At 37.3% G+C, this 23,296-nt stretch overlaps 1 long non-coding RNA gene across 7 annotated transcripts; it reads left to right on the forward strand.

Moving 5' to 3' along the window:
- The first annotated feature begins 185 nt into the window (after nucleotides 1-185).
- On the forward strand, nucleotides 186-22,723 carry LOC149010131 (uncharacterized). 7 transcript variants are annotated; one of them, XR_016174450.1, is made up of 6 exons: nucleotides 4,341-5,055; nucleotides 6,780-6,896; nucleotides 7,057-7,120; nucleotides 8,659-8,793; nucleotides 20,153-21,404; nucleotides 22,260-22,723. It is a non-coding gene; the product is annotated as an uncharacterized LOC149010131 (long non-coding RNA). The 7 variants fall into 7 exon arrangements; XR_016174451.1 differs by lacking the exon at nucleotides 22,260-22,723 and having other exon boundaries at nucleotides 20,153-20,282; nucleotides 20,401-21,896; XR_016174447.1 differs by lacking the exons at nucleotides 20,153-21,404; nucleotides 22,260-22,723 and adding an exon at nucleotides 3,993-4,092 and having other exon boundaries at nucleotides 4,721-5,055; nucleotides 8,659-9,390.
- The last annotated feature ends 573 nt before the right edge of the window (nucleotides 22,724-23,296 follow it).

Consider the following 23,296-nt stretch of genomic DNA (forward strand, 5'->3'; position numbering starts at 1 on the left):
CTCCATTAAAATTAAGTCATTACAAATGAAATTGATTTATTGGACAAGTGGGGAAAATGTTTTAACCAATGCACAAGAAATGTCCTTTGAGTCGGTGAGCATTTGTGCAACGATTAAATTGCGGTAGTGCGATCATAAAGTTGGGGTTATGAAACATGGAAACAGCCTCGTGGAAAGGGTGTGTGGCTATCTAGACGTGCGCTGCAGTTGATGGGAGGACTTGTTCATTTGATGATACCATATCAATCGCTCGGAACATGTGAAGGTATTGAAAATTTCTCAAGGGTACTAATGCAGAAAACCATGAAACACAGGATCTTTGAAAACATTGCTTTCAAGAACCTTACTAATTATTCAAGATGTGGAAATGTTCTTTTTGTATATGCTGAAGATAATGATGTGGGTATGTCCTTTCCTTTGATTAGGCTTTGATCTGGATTTTGGGGGGGGGGGGGCAGCATAAATGGAGAAGGAATTCTTAGTAGGCTTTGATCATCAATTTTTAACTTTTGGTACACATAGCTTGGAAATTCCTTGTAGTTTTTAGAGTTTAAAATTCAAAAATTTCCATGTATTATAAGTGAATGGATACCATAAAATTTGTTGTGATTTTGTAAAGCCATTTAAGATTTGGATTAATGAAATTTTTATGTTCATTACTACGCTGTTTTTTCCATCATGTTCATGAAAGCTCACTGGGAGAGTTTTGAAGTTTGTCTGATGATTTAAAATTCTAGGAATCTAATATCATGGAAGCACAAGACAAGTTGTGGTTAATCCATGCAAAATTAGAAGTACTAGAAAGAAGGATGGCTCAGGTGAGAAGTTATGCATACCTACATTTTGAGGTGCTTTATCTTTATTTCTTTCTCCACTTCTAATGAAAAGTTCTTATCTATCTTTTTCTAACGAAGCACAAAAAATTTAGACAAGGAACTGAGAATGATTGATGGTGCTCAATGGGTTCTAGCCCTTGTCCAGACTGCTTGCATAATTTGCCTTTTCCTGCTTTTAAAGTTACATTACTTGGTTCATTTGATAGTTGGTCAAGTTGTTTGTTTGAGATTTAAAATAATTAGTTACTTTGATCTTCTCGGGTTGTCCTAATTTGTAATATTGTTAATTTCATAATCTTTAGATGCAAGGTATAATGCTAGGGTTTTGCAAGTAAGTCTAATTGTACAATGGACAATATACAATTGTGTTTGATGTTCTAAAGTTATGTGACCTATTCCATCAAAACTAATAGGTCAAAGTCAATATGGGTGAAACTGACCCACCAAACGTGTGGAAAATCTTTTTACCAAATACACGTAAAAGGTCTGCTTAGCTTGGTGCAACGGTTAAGTTATGCTATTGCAATCATCTCGGTTGTTGGGTAAACATTGATACTGATCGCTCCAAGAAGCGGTGCATGGCTGTGTATGCATCTGCTACAATGGGTGGGAGTACTTGTGTTGATGATGTCATGTGATTCGTTATTTAACATATGACGTGTATGCTAACACAATATCCAAGATCTGGTAAGGGGACTAGAGAAGGCTTGCATGAACAAGAGATATTTTAATCCATAATTCGCACACCTTATTTGTTACTCAAGGATGTGAAGAGAATGGTTCAATAATATGGGATTTGAGGGAATCCTTAGTAGGTTGCAAACTTGCAACAAATCTATGTTTAATTATAGGGATAAAACCTTGTAGGCTTGGAAAGATTTTAGGGTTTTAAGGTTTCAAGTTTTCCACAAATTATCAGTGAATATATACTGCTGAATTTTCTTGTGATTCTTTACAGCTGTTTAGTTATGAATTTTTGTTGACCACTTACGGTTATTTTCATTAGGGATATGAAAGCTCATTGGAGGAGTTACAAAGGTTGCATGATGATTGGGAATTCCAGGATACTACTATCATGCAAGCACATGACAAACTGCAGCCAACCTGTTCCAAATCAGCAGACCTAGAAGGAAGTCAATAAGATAAGCAAAGCTGTGGCCCTTTTTTTTTTTTTTGGGGGGGGGGGGGTGAATAAATAAATTCATTACCAAAGCCCCGTAGGGGAAAAAGAAAGTACAAGGGGGTAGGTTACAGATGACTAGGAGGCAAGAGAGGGGAGCCCTGACCCCAGGAAGCCATGAATAGAAGCAAAGCTGTGATTGATGTGCCTTATCCTTTCTTTCTCCACTTTTATGATAGATTCCTATCTTTTTTTCTCAGTGAAGCCCAAAAAACTTTGGAAGGGAATTAGATTAGGATTAATGGTGCTCAAAGGGATGTACACCTTGTCTGGATTACCAATGCCCCTGAGGTTATATTGTCTTGACATCTGATGGTTGGGTGAGCCAGGTTCACTTGTGATTTGAAATAATTTCATTTGCTTTGATATATCCTGCTGTCCTAGCTTTTTGTACTACAACTTCATAATTTGTAAAAGGTAATGTAGAATGGTAGGGTTATAAACTAAGTCTAACTGCATAAATTATAAAGGATGTTTTGCATTTGGGATCGATCCTGTAACTAAATTGGGCAATCTATCCAATTGAAACTAAGAGGCCAATAAGATTGAAACTGGCACAGTGAAATAGTGGGGTAGATGTTTTAACCAACTTCGCATGAAATGGCCTTCTGGTGGGTGAGCCTGTTGTGCAATGACAATCATCAGTTTGGGTTTTGAAACATAGAGACAACCTCTCCATGAAGCAGGTGCAAGGCTGTGTAGACATTGCTATGGTGGATGAGAGGACTTGTATCATTTTCTGATGCCATGTGAATGGCTAGAAACATATGAAATGTATGGTCAAACCGATATCAGAAGTTTCAAAAGGGAGCTAGCGCTGGCTAGCAGGAGTAAATAATTCTGTAAGATATTAGTAGGATGTCAAATTTCAACTGTATTTGTAGTCATCATTGTTTGCTTCTTTTATTGATTACTGAATTGAAATGCCGCATAAAGAGGTTGGGTGGAACAGTTAACTTGTGCTACCTTAATCTCCTTAGGCTATGCAAGCACATATTTCATCCCCTGATCATGCCAAGGATTACAATGTACTGTTTTACTAGATAATGCTATTTTCCTTCACTTACCAGGGGGTGGGGTGGGGGGCGGAAAACAGTGAAGTTGTGCTATTGCAATCACCTAGTTGCTGGGTTGAAATATGGATACATCCTCTCTAAGAAGCAGGTGCATGGCTGTGTACACATCTGCTACAATGGATGGAAGAACTTGAGTTGATGATGTCATGTGATTCACTATTAACTTACGTTGGGTATGCTAGCAGAATTTCCAAAATCTCGTAAGGGAACTAAAGAGTTCCGTGAACAAGAGATATTTTAATCCTTAACTTCACACTATCTCATTCGTTACTCAAGGAGGTGCAAAGAATGGTTCGTCTTTTCCTATTTGGGCTGAAGATGAGACTGTGATTTGACGTCCTTTCTTTTAATCAAGAATCCTTAGTAGGTTGCAAACTTGCAATAAATCTACGTTTAATTATAGGGATAAAACCTTGGAGTCTTAGAAAGATTATAGGGTTGTAAGATTTTAAGTTATCCACAAATGATCGGTGAATATGACTGCTGAATTTTCTTGTGAATCTTTACAGCTGTTACCACTTTTATTTTTCATCGTAGTCATGAAAGCTCATTGGAGGAGTTACAAAGGTTGTGATGATTGGGAATTCTAGGATACTACTAGCATGGCAGCACATGGCAAATTGTGGCCGACAATGTGCAAATTAGCATGTCCTAGAAGGAAGGCAATAAGATAAGCAAAGCTATGTTTTTTATTGGATGAATACGTAAATTCATTACCAAAGCCCTGAAGGTGAAAAAAGAAAGTACTGGGAGTGAGTTACAACTGACTAGGTTGCAAGACAGGTGATCCTAGACCCTAGGAGGCCATAAATAGAAGCAAAGCTGTATTTGATGTGCCTTGTCCTTTTTTTCTCCACTTGTCATGATAAATTCCTATGATTCTTTTTTAGATGGAAGCCCAGAAAACATTGGAAGGGAATAAGAGGGGGATTAATGGCGCTCAAGGGCTCTACACCTTCTCTGGATGGCTTGCTTAATGTTTCCTTCTTCAGCCCCTGAGGTAATATTACCTTGATATCTGACGGTTGGGTGAGCTAGGTTCTTTACATTTGCTTGGATATTCTGCTGTCCTAGTTTCTAGTACTGCAACTTCCTAATTTGTAAAAAGCAAGGTAGAATGGTTGAGTTAAGAAGTAAGTCTAACTGTATAAAGGATGTTTTACATTTGGGATTAATCTTGTGGCTAAATTGGGTAATTTGTTCACTTGAAACTCAGAGGTCATTACGATTTTGGGGTGAAATTGACACACCGAACCAGTGGGGAAAATGCTTTTACCAACCATAAATGAGTCATTCTTCTGGGGGATGACCCTTTTGTGCAATGGTTAAGTTGTACTATTGCAATCATCAGGTTTGGGGTTTGAAACATAGAACAGGCTCTCCATGAAGCAGGTGCAAGGCTGCGTGGACATTGCTATGGTGGATGAGAGGACTTGAATCATTTGGTGATGCTATGTGAATGGCTAGAACATATGAAATGTATGGTCAAAAGTTTCAAAAGGGGACTAAGATTGGTTAGCAAGAGAAAAGATATGGATGATTGTAGGATTTAAAATTTTTGAACATTCTTACAAATTATTGATGACTGAAGTTGGCATGGATGGTTCATATTTGTTGTGATGTTTTAGGATGCTGAAGTACTCGAGCAAAATCCTTGAAGTTGTTTTATTTGCGACTGTAACTTTGTTTCCATGGATGATTTGATGTTCATAGAAGCAAATGGTGCAAATGGTACAAGTCAGGTAACAATGCATAGTTGTCAAGGCGAGGCGAGACCAAGGTGAAAAGGCGTCACCTAAGCCAGAAGGTGACACCAGGTTCCTAGGTGATGCGGTGATGCCTTGACAACTATGTAACACAGGAACCAGTTTCTGGCGATTTAGAGAATGTAACTATTTACGATCTTGTCTTCAGAACCTGCATGCAAAGCTTTTTCGTACTTCGTAGCATCGTTTTGCATAAGGTGGGTCTTCTAGTTCATTATTTTACTTTCAAATGCCATATATATTTCCTAACATTTATGTTAGCCTTGGGGTTTCGTTGTCTTTTTCTCTGAGTTGCTTTGCTTTGTGCCTGTCTGCTTTCAAATGCTCTGTTTCTTGTATTCCCCTTTTGGTTATTGAATCTCTTCATTCCCCACAAAAAAAAAAAAAGAAAAAAAAGGAAAAAAGAAAAACATTTAAATAGACTCCTATTTGCTTCTCAAATATCAGCTTTCCTTTTGTTTGATCTGGCTTAGAAATAATGTTACTGAGATTCATGTCTTGCTGGTGATATGTCTCCTTGTTTCTAAGTTGAAGCGGCTAATTAACATGCAAATGAGAAAAGATGTCCTTCAAATGCTTAATTAAATATCGATTGGGGAGCCTAAGATCTTATTATTTATTTGGAAGCCTATGGCCTTACTACTTATCTTTAGAAATCTTCCTTGGCCAATACAGAAAATTCTGATGTTCGACAGTTTTGTAGTAGATTTTTTTGAATGATTAGCAGGATTTAGGGGGGGGATGACTGTTGCCCTCCCCAACCTTCTTTTTCCTGTCAATGCTTAATAGTTATCACAAGGGTGTCTGAACAAGTTGTTGCTGATTTTGGTTCCTTCCTGTTATTGAGTGGCTTTATAGGTGATTAGCTCTATGTTGCTCTACGGAGAGCTTGTGCAATCACTCTTGTTGATTTCTTAGTAGGGTGAGAGGGTTTTCTTATTCATCCAAGCACACATGGAGCAAGTAAGTTGTTTTCATATCCAGCTTCACCTACTGGTGGATCATCATGAAGGCTTCTATTTTCCCATATCCTTGTTCCTTTATTCTTATCCATAATCCTGATTTTCTTTCTAGGGTCATCAACTCAGAGCATACTTTTGTTTCATCTTTAGGAAAATGGAGGCTTGGTGTAGATTCAGGGTGGGTTTGCCTAGACAAAGACAAAGAGAGAAGTATTTTGTTTGCTGTTTGCTTAGGAAGATAATATAGTAGGTCCTATGAATGAGGAACAAAGGAGTTGATTTTGACTGAAATTTCTAGCTTAAGTGAGTAGGTTGGACCTATGAGTCACAATGACCAAGCCCACTAGGGTTAATAATGTTTTAGCACCATAATAAATGATATAAAGTCCTTGATGCACAAAATATGTGGAAGCAGAGGCAAGGCTGTGTAGACATTGCTACGGTGGATAAGAGGACTTGTATCATTGCTAGTAGGAGAAAAAAATCTTGAAGATTATAGGATGTTAAATTTTAAACATTTCACAAACTATTAATGACTCAAGTTGGCATGAATGGTTTGTATTTTTTGTGATGCTGAATTCCTTAAGCAAAATCTTGAAACTGTCTTATTTGTAGATGCTGACGTTGTTTCCATGGATGATTTGATGTTCACAAAAGCAGAAGGATGCAAGTTATGTTACAAAATAGCCAATTTCTGGTGATTAAAAGAATGTAACCAGTGATTTACGATCTTGACTTCAAAACTTGCATACAAACTTTTTTCGTACTACATTTATTGAGTTCTAGATTGGTTGCTTTTTTTTTTTGCATAAGGTGGGTCTTCTACTTCATTTTGTTACTACTTTCAAATGCCTTGTATATTTAACATTTTTGTAAGTTCCAATTCACTTCTCAAATATTACTTTCTTTTGTTTGTAACTTGGCCCTAGACATTACGTTATTGATGTTCATTATTGCAGGATTATATGCATGTTCCTAAGACCTTATTTATTTTTATAAATCTTCCATCGCCCATGTGGAGAATTCTGAGGTTCGAAAGTCTATAGCCAAATTTCTTGATGATTAGCAGAATAGTGGTGAGATGACTTATTTCCCCCCCCCCCTTTTTTTTTTCTTTTCCTTTGAAAATGCTTAACGGTTGCAAAGGTGTCTTGTTGTAATAGTCGTTGCTTCTGGGCTACATTTGGGTCTTTTGTTGCTAATTTAGTTCCTTTCTATTATTGTATGGCTTTATAGGTGACTAGATCAATTTTGTTCTTTGGAGAGCTTGTACAATCACTCTTGTTGATTCCTCTGGAAGGTGAGATGGTTTTTTATTTCACACAAGGTCACATGGAGCAAATAAAATGTTTGCTTTTTCTTTTTTTGATGAATAAGTAAATATTATTAAAGAGTTCCAAATGGCGAAAAGAATGTATTGGGGGGGGGGGGGGGGAGGGGGACAACAGCCTTCAAGAGGGAGGCTGGAGAGCAGAACTCAAACTCCAGGTAACATCAATGAGTCTTTTCCTTGGGATATCCATAACAGGGGGGGGGGGGAACTGACTGAAGCCTAGCAATGCTTTTGTTATCTTATCCTGCTATTCAGCTTCACCTATTGATTGATCATCATGAGGGCTTCTGTTTTCCCATATCCTTCTTTGTTTATTTCGTCTGGTCAAGAATCCTGATGTTCTTTTTTGGGTAATTGACGCAGAGCATAGATTTGTTTCATCATCAGGAAAAGGGAGGCTTGGTATGGATTCAGGGTCTGAGGGCATATTGTGTTTCCTAGACAAAGAGAGAAGTATTTTATTTGATGTTTGCTCTAGAAGTGATATAATCCATATTGAAGGAACTAGAAGAGCTAGGGGTAGACCTAAGATAACCTTAGGAGAAGTGGTGAGAAAGGGTATGTATAGCTTAGGCCTTGTATCTAGCATGGCCTTGAACAGAACCGATTGGAGGGCAAGAATCCATGTAGCCGACCCCATTTAGTTGGGAAAAGGCTTATTGTTGTTGTTGTTGTTGTTTGCTCTAGAAGAAAAGATAGCAACTCTTTTGAATGAGGAACAAGGAAGATGCCTTTGACTGAAAATTCTAGCTGATGTGGGGAGTTTGGATCTATGAGTCACAGTGACCTTGGGTAGTGTTTTAAGTGTTTTCACATCATAAAAAATGACAGGAATTCCTTCGATGGTAATATACTCTTTATTTGTATTTTGGCTCAATAGGAGAAGTGTTTTTTTCTTTTGGAAGTGAATTTGAAGGCAATACATTCAGCAGCCATAGGGGTTGTTTTCCAATATGTATTGACTTCAAAATGTGACCATTTTAAAATATATTTTTGGTTATCATTGTGTATTCTTCTTATAGGTTGCTACTCCTCTATCTAGTTTTTGAATCGGGATGCCCATAAAGAGAGGTTGTTTAAGTACACGTACTTCATAAATGTGCATGTAAACTTGTCATTATTATTTCTTAATAGATGGAGTACTCAAAAGGCAGAGCTGCCAAATGGTAATGTTTTGAGTATCCTATTTCCAAGCTTGTGAAATCTTCTCAGCCATTTGAATTAATTATTTTTATTTTAATACATTACTAGGAGCTGTTTACATCATTTTCATGGGCATATGATGTTCAAAAAGCAAAGGCTGCGATACAAGTTATGCAACAGGGCCTGTTTCTGGTTATAAAATGAATGAACCCAATGATATATGATTCACCTCCAGAACCTGGATGCAAAGCTTCTTTATGTACTTCACTTATGAACTAAAATACAGATGTATTTGCTTTGCATGGTGTCCTAGTTCATTGTTATACATCCTAATGCTATGGATTTTTCCTTCCCTTATGCAGTAGCTTGGCATACAGATGATGTTAATCATGTTCATGCTGGACGATATGAATCTCACAATTAAGTTTGTCAACCTATCCCTTCTTCTGGAAGCAGCTAATGGAACATTTAAAAGAGAAAAAGAAGTCCTTTGGATGGTAAGTTAAATATCTATTTGGATGTATCGAAACTGTATACAGATATAATCTTCCATGGCTTATGCAGAGAATTTTAGAGCATTGATGGTTTAGAAGTGAAATCTCTCTAGTGATCAACAGGATGCACGTGTAATGACTAGTAATTTCTTTCCCTCCTTTATAGTTATCACAGTCACAGAGTTATTGGGTTATGTTTGTTGGTTCTTTCCACACTTAATTCTTTTGTTGCTGATTTGGTTTCTTCACTACTTTTAGCAAAGCTTTATTGCTGATGGGTTCTATAGTGCTTTCTAGACTTGTGTAGTCACTCTTGTTGATGTACATCATGTACCTTGGAAGGGCAAGAGGGTTTTCCACTTCCTGTGAAGTCACTCATAGCAAGTAAATTGTTTTTCTTATCTGGCTTAAGATTCTAATATATCATCATGAGGCCTCTCATTTTTGGCATTCCCTTTGCTATTTAGTGATTTCAAGAATATTGATGTTCTTTATCGAGCAGATGTGATGTAGGGGAAACCCTAGAAACTATGGGGCTTACAAAGTGGGATACTAGACTCTTAGAATGAGACACCTATCCTTGACGGGTAGTAAAAAAAAGGAATTGTAGCACCTGAATTCTGATTAAGCAAGCATATAAGACAGTTAAAGCAAGGTAATGGGGATATTGGTATCATAACTCTAGATTGACTGCAAGAATATCAAGAAATCTAAAGAAAATAGTATCTTGTCCTAGTCAAAGTCAGGTTTCTAACAATGAATTCAACAATTAACAATACAAAGGAATCTGTGGAAGTTTAGTTTTAAAGAAACTACTAGAAAGGAAAAAAGATAAAATTAAAAAAAATATCCAAAGAGAGACTTAATAAAGTTACTTGTTGGTCTTGGCTGCAAAACAGGGGTTAGAAAACATTTAGGAACAAAAATAATAGAAAGAAAATATTTCTAAGCAATGATGAACCCGGGAATGGACGAGTAGGGTTAGAATGGAGAACCACAACAAGACTGTTGTACTAGAAGTGATAATAGAGAAGGAGAGAAAGAAAAGAAGTAATTAAAAACTTGAATAGGGCGAGGCTTATGTTCTGCCCACGGCGTGAGCAAGAATGCAACTAAATGAAAATTTTACTTATCGTGCTTTTCACCTTTCCCTCACGGTACTTGTACGCTATCGGTCATTGAGGAATACTTAGGCTTAGAGGGTGGTTCCCCTTTCTCGCGTAAAAGCGATGTGACGCAACTAGAGCCGGCGTGGGCTAGGCATAGTTGAGCCTTGTCTCTTCTGCGCAGGGCAGTTCTTCACGTCCATTAGAAGTTAGGACGAGAGAAGAAAGAAATTTATGATGGATAGGATAGCAGGGAAAGAGGAAAGAGAGGAAAAAAAAGAAAAGAAAATTGAGAGAAGAAGAATAGATAGAATCGATTAAAAGAAGAAAAAAAAGGAGAGAAGAAAGGAAAAATGTAGAAGACAAGAGGATGAGAGAAAGTTGATTCTCGCAAAAGAGAAAGTAGAAGAAGAGAAGATGAACTTACCCAAGAAAGAGAAGAATCCACACGCCAATAAATATTTTAATATTTTCTTTCATTCATGCTGCCAAAAATGAGTCCCCTCTCAACCCTACATGCTTAATTCCCAAAATAGCCCCAACTCAATTAACAAATTTAACACAAATTCAAACAAATTCAAAATATATTCTATGCCTAGTACACAAAGACACTAACATAAAAAATAAAAAATAAAAACCAATAGCAAGCTAATACCTAACCCACTAAGAATAAAGAAAATAACATGACAAACTGCCCTTAAGCAGTGCTTCTCATCGAACCATAGGACCCTAGCAATCCGATAGCCTCCAAACTCATCGTCTATCCACATAGATGTTGTCGTGGGATGATCTCTATGCCAACGTTGCTGGTAAACTCGAAATTGTCTGCTGATGTCCTTATCAACTCTCATTGACTTTGAAGAATTCACTCTGGTGAATAAAGTCTCGGTATTACCCAAGCATGTCTGAGTCAAGTTGTTCTAACGCCTCCATCGTGATCCAAGTGTTGTCTATTTCAGGATGTCCCCGCCACTTTACTAGGAATTCTGCGTAATCTCCCTCATCAAGGATCTCATCAACTGTGTCTACTCTGTCGTGAAATTTAAGCATAGGTGGTACTGGAGTAGTAGGGAGTGAAGGGGTCTTACAGGTAGGGTCATAAAAAATAAAGGGAAGGGTGTTAAGGTCATCTAGAAGAGAAAAATAATGGGAAGGGTGAAATATAGAAGAGAAACGGAGTTTGGTTCCCATCATCCTCCATAGAATCTACCAAAAGTGATTGGTGAACTTAACACCCCTATTGGACACTATGGTATTAGGCAACCCATGGTACTTGACGACCTTATAGAAGAAGAGTTTTGCCACAACTGACGCATCTTATGTTTTAGAATAGGGAATAAAATGAGCCATCTTTGAGAAGCGGTCTACTACCACAGATACAAAATCATGACCTCTCAAAGTCCTAGGAAGGCTAAACACAAAGGCCATACTAAGGTCTTGCCCAGTAGGGCGGACCGCATGGGGCCAGGGGGCCATGGCCCCCCCCCGATTTTTAAAATTTGTTATAAATTCCTTAATTTTCTGGTTTTTATGTTAATTCCTTTTTTTTTTTCAGCTTTTTCTCTTCTACATGTGAAATGTCACATTTGCCCCCCCCCAAAGAGAACCATTTTAAAGGTAATATAATGGATATAAATGTCATTCCAAATTAAAAACTAAGTTCATCAATCCTAATCTCCCCTTTCTTCTCTCTCATTTTTCTTCCTATTTATTCTCTCATCTTTTATAAACGGGTTAAGGAAAATTTTGAAAAAAAATCTTATTAGGTATTCAAAATTTCATTCCTAATTAAAAATTAACTCCTCAATCCGTATTTATTCTCTCCTCTCTCATATTCTCTCATTATTCTCTTCCCTCTATAAGTATGGGTTAAAGAAAAATTGAAAAAAATCTTCTCCACAATTAGGTATTCTTTCTCTTTCTCAATTTATTTATCGTTCTATTATATATGATTTTATACTATGTTTCTTTACTCTTTACAATTTTTGTTATTTGATTTTATCCCGTGAATAAAATGTCATAGTTAGTAAGGTAAAACTACCATGGTTTGCATCACTAACAAAAAAATTGGTGCGATGACTCAGGGTTGAATTCATGTTTTTTTTTCTTTAATTATCATATTTGTCAAAAAGAAATATTATCAATAAGGGCCCTACAAAATAAGCATAGGTCCCACGGGAAGGTTATCTAGATTTTTATTCTTCGGCCCCCCCCCCCCCTGGTCGGGTCCCTTGCCACGAGCATGTGGTACAGTCAAAAGAGTATGCAACCCTGTGTTCTATTTCTGTTGCTTAGCAGTCTGATATGCCTTTCATTGACTCACTACCCTAACAACATCTCTTTTGAGTCCTGGCTAGTAAAATCGATCCTTTACTAGACTAATCGTTTTATCTCAGCCAAAGTAACCAACAACGCCCATAGCTTGCAATTCCCAGATCAGAAAATCTCGAAGTGAGGTCCTGGGAATGCAAAGTTTGGTTCCTTTAAAAAGGAAACAATCTCTCAGAAGGTAATTTAAGCGGCTAAGAGGAGGATCTCCACTGAGGGAAGTGAATACCTCACTAAAATCAGGGCAAGTGGGGTATTGACCCTTGATTCGCTCAGATCCTATAACCTCAAAGCTCATTGTTTGAAGTAGCACATTAGCCTGACTTGTAGCATTTGTGCGGTGAAGATACATATTAACCCAGCTCAGTGCATCAGCAATGGTATTTTCAACACCAGATCGATGTTTGAGTGCAAAGGCATACTCTTGTAGAAATTCAACCCACTTAGCATGCCTCTAATTTAGCTTCTTTTGGGCACTCAAGTATTTCAGGTCCTGGTGATCAGAATATAACACAAATTCTTGTGGTAGGAGATAATCGTGCCAATAGCGCAAGGCCTGGACAACCGCATAGAACTCTTTGTCATAAGTGGAATAGCGTTACATGCCTTCATTAAGCTTCTCACTAAAGTATGCAACTGGGTATCCTTCTTGACTAAGGACACCACCTATCCCAATGCTAGATGCATCACGATTAACTTCAAAGACTGTAGAGAAGTTTGGAAGGTATAGGACTGGAGCCTCCATCATCAACTTCTTAATCTCTTTAAAAGCCTTCTCAACACTTTAAACTCCTTGTTTTTCATGCAATCTGAGATAGGAGACATAATGGTACTATACAGGTAGATAAACCTCCTATAGAAGGTGGCTAAGCTATGGAAGCTTCGCACCTCATGGATGTTAGTTGGTTCTGGCCACTCAACAATGGCTCTCACTTTCTCAGGATCAGCAAATACTCCCTGGGCTGACACGATTAATCCTAAAAAAATGACTTGATCACTCATGAGTGTGCACTTCTTGAGACTGGCATACAACTTTTCTCGTTGAAGCACTTGGAAAACTTGACGAAAGTGATCTAAGCGGGAAGACGGGGTTTTACCATAGATGAGGATGTCATCAAAGTAAACCACCAAAAATTTGCAATTGAATGGTTGCAACACTTGATTCATTACTCTTATAAACGTGCTAGGTGCGTTGGTTAAGCCAAAAGACATAACTAACCGTTCATAGAGGCCATCCTTTGTTTTAAAGGCCGTCTTCCATTCATCCCCAGGTCTAACTCTAATCTAGTGGTACCGCTCTTAAGATCAATTTTGGAAAAGATTGATGAACCAACCATCATATCTAGCATGTCATCAAGCCTAGGTATGGAAAACCTATACTTAATGGTGATCTTATTAATGGCTCGGCTGTGAACACACATACACCAAGTGCCATCCTTCTTGGGTGTGAGTAGGGAGCTACTTCATAAGGGCTAAGACCCTCCCTAAGGAATCCCTTTTGAAGCAATTCATCTACTTGCTGGATTAATTCACCATGCTCTTTGGGATCATGCGATAATGGGGTAAGTTTGGCAATGAAGACCTCGAGACTAAATCAATTGCGTGCTGGACATCACGCATAGGCGGTAATTCATTTGTTAGTTCCTTGGGAAACGACTGTTGAAACTCCTCTAATATGGGTAGCACCTCTCTTGGATCATTAACAAATTTATCTGATCTGTGATGTGTATCTGGATACTTTGTGAGCCAACTAGAGCATAAACAACTCCTGACTCTTTACATTTGACTTCAAATTGTTGTTGATTTTGTATGCCAAGTGTTTTAGAGCGAATTTGTTTGATGGTACTACCTTTATACTCTAAAACCTTTAGCTCTTTTGGGGCGCTAGGGGTCAATCGGATCTTTTTCCCTTTATATTCAAAGATACAGATGTTAGATTTCCCATAGGTGGTGATTGGTGACATCCCTATCATATAACCATGGTCTCCCTAGGATGATGTGAGCAACATCCATCTCTAGGACATCACACCACACTCTATCCTCATAAACCATAAAATTGTAGGGGAACTAAACATCTAAGAGTTAAGGGGATAGTATATTGATCTACCCAAGCAAATTTTTATGGTTTGGGGTGAGCCCCTGGTTTGAGCCCCATGTTAGTAACAACACTCTGAGCAACTACATTCATGCAACTACCACTATCTATATTGACCCAACAATTCTTACCTTGGTGGCAGGTGTATAAATATATTGGTTCGTTGCCAGTCAATCAGTCATTAGTATCTTTGGGTTGTGATACCATACAATGCACAACTCCAAGCCTAGACACATCTTCCATATTAAGATCCTCATCAGATATGTTCTCATCTAGTCTATGGTCCTCATATTCTCGTTAGAACGCCTCATCCCGGCAAACCAATCATTAATAAGACTCCATGTTACAAGATGTTTATTGTTTGTTGCTTCAGGCGACTTGGGTTCCACCACTGTTTCCTTCTCTTTCACTTTCAACATGTAATGTAATTGTTTAAAGAATGCGGGAGCGATGGTTTTCACTCCATTTATCGTCTTATACTGTCGATCGTTGCCCTAGCTTTCAGTCTCCCTTTTATTGAATGATGTTCCAAGTGTTTCTTTTCGTCTACCTTTGGTGAACGAATTACGAAACTTTTCCTTTACATACCTAAAAGTCTAGGAAGAAGAAGTTTCATAGTTCCATTCTCTCTCTTTAGAGAAATTCTCTTATCGATAATTGTCCGACTGTAGATGGGTTTTGAGATTGAGGAGATTCCGATATAGAGGCGCATATTTGGATCTCAAGGGAAATAAATCTGAATATCACAATAATTTGGCCATGTAAGGAAGAGATTTGACAAATGCTAGGAGAATGGTCTCGATCCAAGCAATGCGTTTGCTTAAATTTGAATGGGAGTTCGTGCAGAAGAAATTTCAAGTGGACAATTGTGAATCTTAGAGATGCAAGAAGGATGAAACAGAGTTTTGATGGCAGTAGTGAGAGCTCTCCTGTCGGGGGTGTTTTAAGAGTTTTTTCTGTTAGGCGTTCAGGTTGGAAAGCTTTAGCTTTTGAAGGATCATTGCGAGTCCTAAGAAAAAGGGGATGTTTCATTTTGGAAATCATGAAATATTTTCATAGTTTTCGTCACATAGTTAAACTGTAACTGTTAGTAGCAAAAATTAGGTCTAAGCTGTTGATGTTCTCTTATTTAATAAAGTATTACTTTGTCTGCAATAATATTTGTAGCATCTTGAAAGATCAGGTGTCTAACAGTGTTTGAAGATGATAAGTGTTTTACAAAGCTATTATTGTTTGCATTCCTCAAACTATTATATTACAGGGTGAAAATGAAAGAGAAGGAGGCAGTGGTGGAACCAAGGTTGCCTAGAGTGGAGTCTTATTTATAGTTTGTTTGCCGGGATGAGGCGTTCTTTGCGTAGTGTACTAATTCATTGTTGCCCATTCTAGTGCTATGTATTTTTCCTATATTAGTGTAAGCTTCATTTTCCTATATTAATCATGCTTAAGTTAATGCTGGATGATATCTCCCAATAAAGTTTATCACTTGTCCCTCTTTTTATCTTGAAGTAGCTAATGGAACATTTAAAAGAGAAAAAGGAGTCCTTTGGTTGCTAAATTAAATAATTATTTGGAAGTCTAGAAGCTCTGTGTGTGTGTGTGTGAGCTGAGAACATCAGTGGGCAGTTTCGAGTTTACCGGCGATGATAACGTAGACATCATCCCACGACAGCATCTATGTGAATGGACGATGAATTCGGAGGTTATCGGATTGCTAGGATCCTATGGTTCGATGGAAAGCATTGCTCATAGGGTGTTTGTCATGTTATTTTCCTTAGTCTTAGTGGGTTGGGTAGTAGTTTGCTATTGAATTTTTTAATTCTATATTTGAGTCTTTATGGGCTGGGCCTAGAGTCTATTTTGGCCCAATTTTTATTTATTTTGGGTTTGGGTTATATATACTACTCAAGTTGGGGTTATTTTGGGAATTAAACATGTAGGGTTGGGAGGGATCAATTCTTTTATTTAAACCTCGTATGGGATTCGTTTTTGGCAACAATGAATGAAGAAAAAAGAAAAGATGATTATCTCTCTAGCTTGGTTTCCTCTCTCTCTCTCTCTCTCTCTCTCTCTCTCTCTCGGGTAAGTTCTCACTTTTCCTCCTCCTTTCTCTCTCATGCGTGATCAGTCTCATCTCTTCTTCTTTTCTTCCTTGTCTAGGGTAGTTGTTTTCTTCTTTCTTTTCTCTCTATTCTGTCCGTCAGAATTTTCTTCTTTCTCTGTGTACTTTTTTTTCTTTATTTCTTCTTTTCGTGTTCTCCTTCTCTTTTCTCACTGTTCTTACAGCAGTCTTGATGCATTTCCCCATCTTAACCCTATGCCCCTTCTTGGATTTCATTGTTCAGAAATATTTTCCTTCTATTATTTATGTTCCTAGATGTTTTCTAACCCCTGTTTGCCAGCTAAAATCAACAGTTAATTTATCTCTCCCTAAATATTTCTAATTTATTATTTGGCAGTAGTTTTCTTTAAAACAAAACTTCCTAATATTCCCTTTACATTGTTAATTACTGAATTATTTGTTAGAAATCTGATATTGATTAGGACAGCTCTATTTTCTTGAAGTTTCTTAATACTCTTGCTTTCAATTTAGTGTTATGGTGCCTAGATCCCCATTCCCTTGTTTCCCTATTGATTCTTGTTTAGTTGTGCTTATCAGTTAGGACTTATTGTGTTTTTTCTGTACTTTAGCTGTCTTATATGCATGATTAATCAGAATTCAAGTGCTGCATTTTCTTTTCTTTACTATCTGTCAAGAATGGGTGTTTCATTTTAAGAGTCTAGTAGCCCACTTTGTAGGTCCCTTATTTGCTAGGGTTTCTCCTACATCAGTATGATTTTTCATGTCTTGTGTAGAGAATTTCAGAGCATCAACGTGATGTAGGAGAAACCCTAGAAACTAGAGGACCTACAAAGTGGGCTATTAGACTCTTAGAATTAAACACCTATTCTTGATGGATAGTAAAGAAGGAATTTGCTGCATTTGAAATCTGATTAATCATGTATGTAAGACAGTTAAAGTAGAGAAATAAACACAATAAGTCCTACTGGTAAGCACATCTAAACAAGAATCAATAGGGAAACAAGGGGATGGGGATCTTGGCACCATAACACTAAATTGAATGGCAATGGTATTAAGAAACTTAAAGAAATAGAGCTGTCCTAATCAATATCAGATTTCTAACAAGGAATTAAACAATTAACAATGTAAAGGGAGTCTTAGGAAGTTTTTGTTTTAAGCAAAACTACTGCCAAAGAATAAATAAGAAATATTTAGGGAGAGATAATGTTACCTGTTGATCTTGGCTGCAAAACAGGGGTTACAAAGCATTTAGGAACAGAAATAAGAGAAAGAAAAAATATTTTGAAGTAGTGGTGAATCCTAGGAAAGGAGAAAAAAATATTTTGTAGTAATGGTGTATCCTAGGAAATAGAGTAGGTGATAAGAAAGAAAAGGGAAGGTAACTAACAAAAGAAAAACTAGATTGTCGTAGGGTAGGAAAATAAAAGGAAATAAGGGAAAGAGGGAAGAAAAAAAGAACAAAGATTTATTTATTTTTTTTGCAAGAAAAAACAGAACAACCGTGGGGGTTTGGGGAAAAAGAAGAAGATTTCCAAGAAAGCAACTAGGTCTTTTTTGAGAAAAAAAGAGAGTAGATCTTTGTAGAGGAGAGCAAGGGGAATTTTTCTAGTGGGAAACAAGGGTGAAAGGAGGAAAGAGAGGTTACCTGGGGGGAGAGAGAGAGAGAGAGAGAGCAGCGTTAGCTCTTTTTTCTAATTCTTGCATTCATTCATTCATTGCAAAAAACGAATTCCATACAAGGTGTAAATAAAAATTGATCCCTCACAATACTACATGTTTAATGCCCAAAACTTATGTAGAAAGACTCCAACATTAGAAATAGAAAGTAGAGTAGCATCACTAGCATATACTGTTCACGTGAACAGTAACACAGATTTTACTGTTCACGTGAATAGTGTCGTGAACAGTAAATAGTCCAAGTGTATATACTTGAACAAGTAGTAAATATAACCAAAACCCAAAATAATTAAAAATTGGGCCAAAATAGACTCTAGGCCCAGCTCATAAAGACTCAAACAACAACAACAACAACAATAAGCCTTGTCCTAACTAAATGGGGTCGGCTACATGGATTATTGCCCTCCAATCATTTCTGTTCGAGGCCATGCTAGATACAAGGCCTAAGCTATACATATCCTTTCTTACCACTTCTCCTAAGGTTATCTTAGGTCTACCCCTAGCTCTTCTAGTTCCTTCAATATGGATTACATCACTTCTCCGTACAGGAGCATTTATAGGTCTCCGTTGAACGTGGCCGTGCCACCTCAAACGACTTTCTCTAAGCTTATCACTTATGGGAGCAACTCCCAGACCAACTCTAATATGATCGTTTCTTATCTTATCCATCCTAGTTTTGCCACTCATCCATCTTAGCATCCTCATTTCTGCTACACTGAGTTTATCTATATGATTCTTTTTAACAGCCCAACACTCTGCACCATACATCATAGCTGGTCGAACAACGGGTCTATAAAATTTTCCTTTAAGCTTTAATGGAATACGCCGATCACATAAGACCCCGGACGCACCTCTCCACTTCATCCACCCTATTTTAATTCTTTGGGAAACCTCATCTTCTAAATCACCTCTTTTACTTATGATTGAACCTAGGTACCTAAAACAATCACTCGAGGAATCTCTTTATTGTCAAGTATCACCACCTCATCATCTCGCCCGATCATGACTAAAGTTACAAACTAAATATTCTGTCTTCGATCTACTAAGTTTAAAGCCTTTTGATTCCAAAGCTAATCTCCATGATTCTAATTTGATATTAATTCCCACTTGGGTCTCATCAATCAACACAATGTCTTTGGTTAATTCATCCATTACCAGTGCAAATAGATATGGGCTTAAAGTTGACCCTTGATGTAGCCCAACTGTTATCGGGAATTCATTACTTTGTCCCCCCACTGTTCTAACACTAGCCACCGAACCATCATACATATCCTTAACTATATCTATATATTTACTTGCAACACTTCTTTTCTCTAGTACTTGCCAAATTAACGCTCTAGGGACTCTATCATAAGCTTTTTCTAGGTCAATAAATACCATATGAAGACCTTTCCTACATTCTCTATACCTTTTCATAAGTCTCCTAATTAAGTAAATAGCCTCCGTTGTAGATCTTCCCGGCATAAACCCAAATTGGTTCTCCGTAACTGTAGTTAAGTATCTCAAACGGGTTTCAATTATTCTCTCCCATAATTTCATCGTATGGCTCATCAATTTAATGCCTCTATAGTTATTACAACTTTGAATATCTCCTTTATTTTTCTAAATTGGAACCACAACACTTCTCCTCCATAAAGACTCAAACATGAAATTAAAATATTTCAATACTAAACTACTACCCAACCCACTAAGACTAAGGAAAATAACATGACAAACTGCTTATGAGCAGTGCTTCTCATCGAACCATACGATCCTAGCAATCCGATAACCTCCAAACTCATCATCCATCCACATAGATGCTGTCGTGGGATGATCTCTACGTCGGTGTTGTCGGTAAACTAGGAACTTCTCACTGTCCTCATCACAACGACTTAGTAGTGAAATTTCTCTAGTGATCAATAGGATACATGTGTAATGCCGGTGATTTCTTTCCCTCCATCCTTTATGGTTATCATAGACATAGTCACAGAGTTGTTTGGTGTAACGTTTCTTGGTTCTGGACCGCACTTAGATTAGTTGTAGCCCACACACTTAGTTTTTTTGTTGCTGATTTGGTTTCCTCACTTCTTTTAGCAAAGCTTTATTGCTGATGGGTTCTCTAGTGCTTTTCTGGAGAGCTTGTGGAGTCACTCTTGTTGATGTACATCATGTACCATGGAAGGGCGAGAGGGTTTTCCATTTCCTGCGAAGTCACTCAGAGCAAGTAAATGGTTTTTCTTCTCTGGCTTAAGCTTCTAACGGATCATCATGAGGCCTCTCATTTTTGGCATTCCCTTCTCTGTTTAGTATTTTCAAGAATACTGATGTTCTTTATGAAGCAGATGGCCCAAGACTACTCTTATTTTCACCTCCTCAGGCACTGGGGGGCTTGGTTGGATTCAGGGATTGAGGCTTTCTTGAGTTGACTCTGGAACAAAAGCCAGTATCTTGTCTAACACGAGAAGCAAAGAGGAAATGATGGTCAGCTGCATGTCCAAGCAGAAACCGGGAAAGTTGGATCTAATGATGGTGTTCTTTACACCACAATAAATGGCTGAAAGTCGATGGATATATACTACCTGTTCCTTTTTTGGCTTAGAATTAAAGTGTTTTAAAAGTGATTTCATGGTAATACTTATAGGAACCTCACCGATTGACATCCAATACGTATTGGTTTCAAAATGTAACCATACTGTTATTTGTAGTCATCATTGTTTACCTGTTTTAGTGATTGCTGAATTGAAATGCCCCAATAAAGAGAGGTTGGCAAGTGTATGTACTATGTATGAACACGCATTCAAACCCATTATATAATATCTTTGATTATTTCATTGTGATTATTAAGTAAATGGACATTCTGGTAAAGACAGTTATGGTATTGGAAGAATCAATAGGGAAATACGTATTTGATTGCAATAGGTATTCAATTATTCCATCTTTCTCAGGCTTCGATAGCTTTGGAAGCTCACTGAAGCCAGTGTTGTGGCAAAAGTGGAGCTCTCAAATGTAGGGTTTTCAAATGCTAACTTGATGGTATTCTATTAGCAAGTTTTTGAAATCTTTGTATGTGCTATTTCATTTGAGTGACCTTTTACTTTAATTTATATGTCAGTTTAAGCTGTAACTGACCTGATTAAGTTCAGAGAAGGTTGAGTTTGTCGTCGCAGCTGTTGACATGGTTCCCATGGATGAAGTAATGTTCATACAAGCAAAGGATACAAATGATACATATAAGGAAAAAAAGAACTGCTTTCCTGTGTTATAAAAATGATCCCAACAATATACAATCCCATTCCCACCTTCAGAAATTCGATGGAGAGCTTCCTTCTGTACTCTACTTATTGAGGTCAGCACTTGTTTTTGTAAGATTGGTGGTCTAATACATTCTTTTAAATTAAATGCGCACCAGTTCGTTGTTCATTTGTTTCCTTTTCTTCCGTTTGTAGCTTGGCTAGACTGTTTCATTTGTGTTCAAGTTATTGCTGGATGATGTATGTTCCAGTTAGTTTTCTCAACCTGTCCTTGTTTCTACCTAGAAGCAGGTAGTATTAATTGGAAAAGAGACAAAGATATAGAGCCTCTAATGTTTAATTGAATATCTATTTGGAAGTCTAAAATCATATTGTTGTTCACTTTATGGAATTATATTTTCTGCTCCTGGAATTTGACTGTTCTCTGCCTGACATTCATACAGTGAATTGACAGCCCCCATGCTTGAGATACCCATGTGTATTGGGTGCCACTTGCCCTTATGTGTTCTGTACTGCGTTATTGGTTTGGACTTTTCCTTGTGATTCTTAACTCTATTGAGGTTTATATCTTTAGTGCTTAAGTCTATGTGCCCCCCCCCCCCTAAAAAAAAAAAAAAAAAAAAAAAAAAAAAAAAAAGTCATATTTTACCCCCTCTCAAGCTTCTTTAGTCCTTTTAGACCTTTAAAATTGCCTGAATCATTCCATGTTGGTGACAAACATTAGGTTGAAGCTAATTAAAGATTTGTGACCATGCAAACTTCTGGATTTCACTCATATCTCTTTGCTTGCCACTAGTCTTTTTTTTTCTTCTTCTTTTTCTTCTTGTTCGCTTCAGTTTTTGAAAAAGTATTCTGCAGTTTAGTAATTTCCAGTTATTCCGTAAAGCCATTTAAGGTCTATGTCATGAACTTTTCTCCATTTTCCATTAATGTTATGAAAGCTTGTGTAGAAGCTGCAAAAGTTGTATGATGATGGGGAAGTCTTTGAATCTACTATCATGAAAACACAAAAACAATTGCAGTCAATTGTGCAAAATTAGCATTACTAGAAGGGAAAGATGACTCTGCCAATAAGGTATGCATCCCTGCCTTTTTTATAGTCTTATCTTTCTCTTTTCTTTCTCCGAGGTTCATACATAATCCTATCTCCATTTTCCAGTGAAGCACAAAAAATGGTAGAAGAGGAACAAAGTAGGATTGATGGTCCTCAAAGTGCTCAAGACCTCTAGAGTGCTTGCATCATCTGGTCCAGCCTCTAGGGCTATGTTACTGGAACACATACGTTTGAGTGAGTCAGGTTCGTTTTAAATTGAGATAATTAGTTATCTGGATATTCTGCTAATTATTTAGCTAAATATTCTGCTGTGCTGATTTCTACTACTTTCAAGCTTCATAGCTTGTAGATTCAAGGTGTAATGGTTTTTTTTTTTTTTTTTGGGGGGGGGGGGGGTGGAGGGCAAAAAAAAAAAATCCTGATATGATTAAAGGAAGCATCAAAACTCATACTAGTAAAAATTATTCATATTAATTATTAGATATCATCTGTTGACTAAGATTACTTTGAGATTTTTTATTTCTTAAAATTAAGCATATGCATGTTATTGCACTATTGCAGTGTATTTTTGTGTCTTGTGTGTAATCTAGCTGTAAAACCCCCTTGAAACATGACCTGATAACAAATATTTTTTGACACCAACAAGAATATTAGGGCTATTGTGTCTTTTCTCTCTTTGACATCTTGGGTCCATATTTATTCCTAGCTGTGGTAGTATTAAACACCATTGCACTACCAACTTTTAGGTTGATCAGTTTTCATTGTTAAGAGTATTTGCAGATATGCACCCCTTGCTCTCCGTAGATCAGAGTTTAGGATGCTGCTACTGAGAGTGAATGAGCCCATTACCAGTCTCTTTGACCAGTCCTATTTTTTCTTGTACTAGTAGCCTCTAATAAGTAATAAAGCCTTTCATGTATTGGTTGGTACTAA

Source organism: Hakea prostrata, chromosome 7 (assembly GCF_041222555.1).
Source record: "Hakea prostrata isolate BN-2017 chromosome 7, UWA_Hpros_2, whole genome shotgun sequence".
NCBI lineage: Eukaryota > Viridiplantae > Streptophyta > Magnoliopsida > Proteales > Proteaceae > Hakea > Hakea prostrata.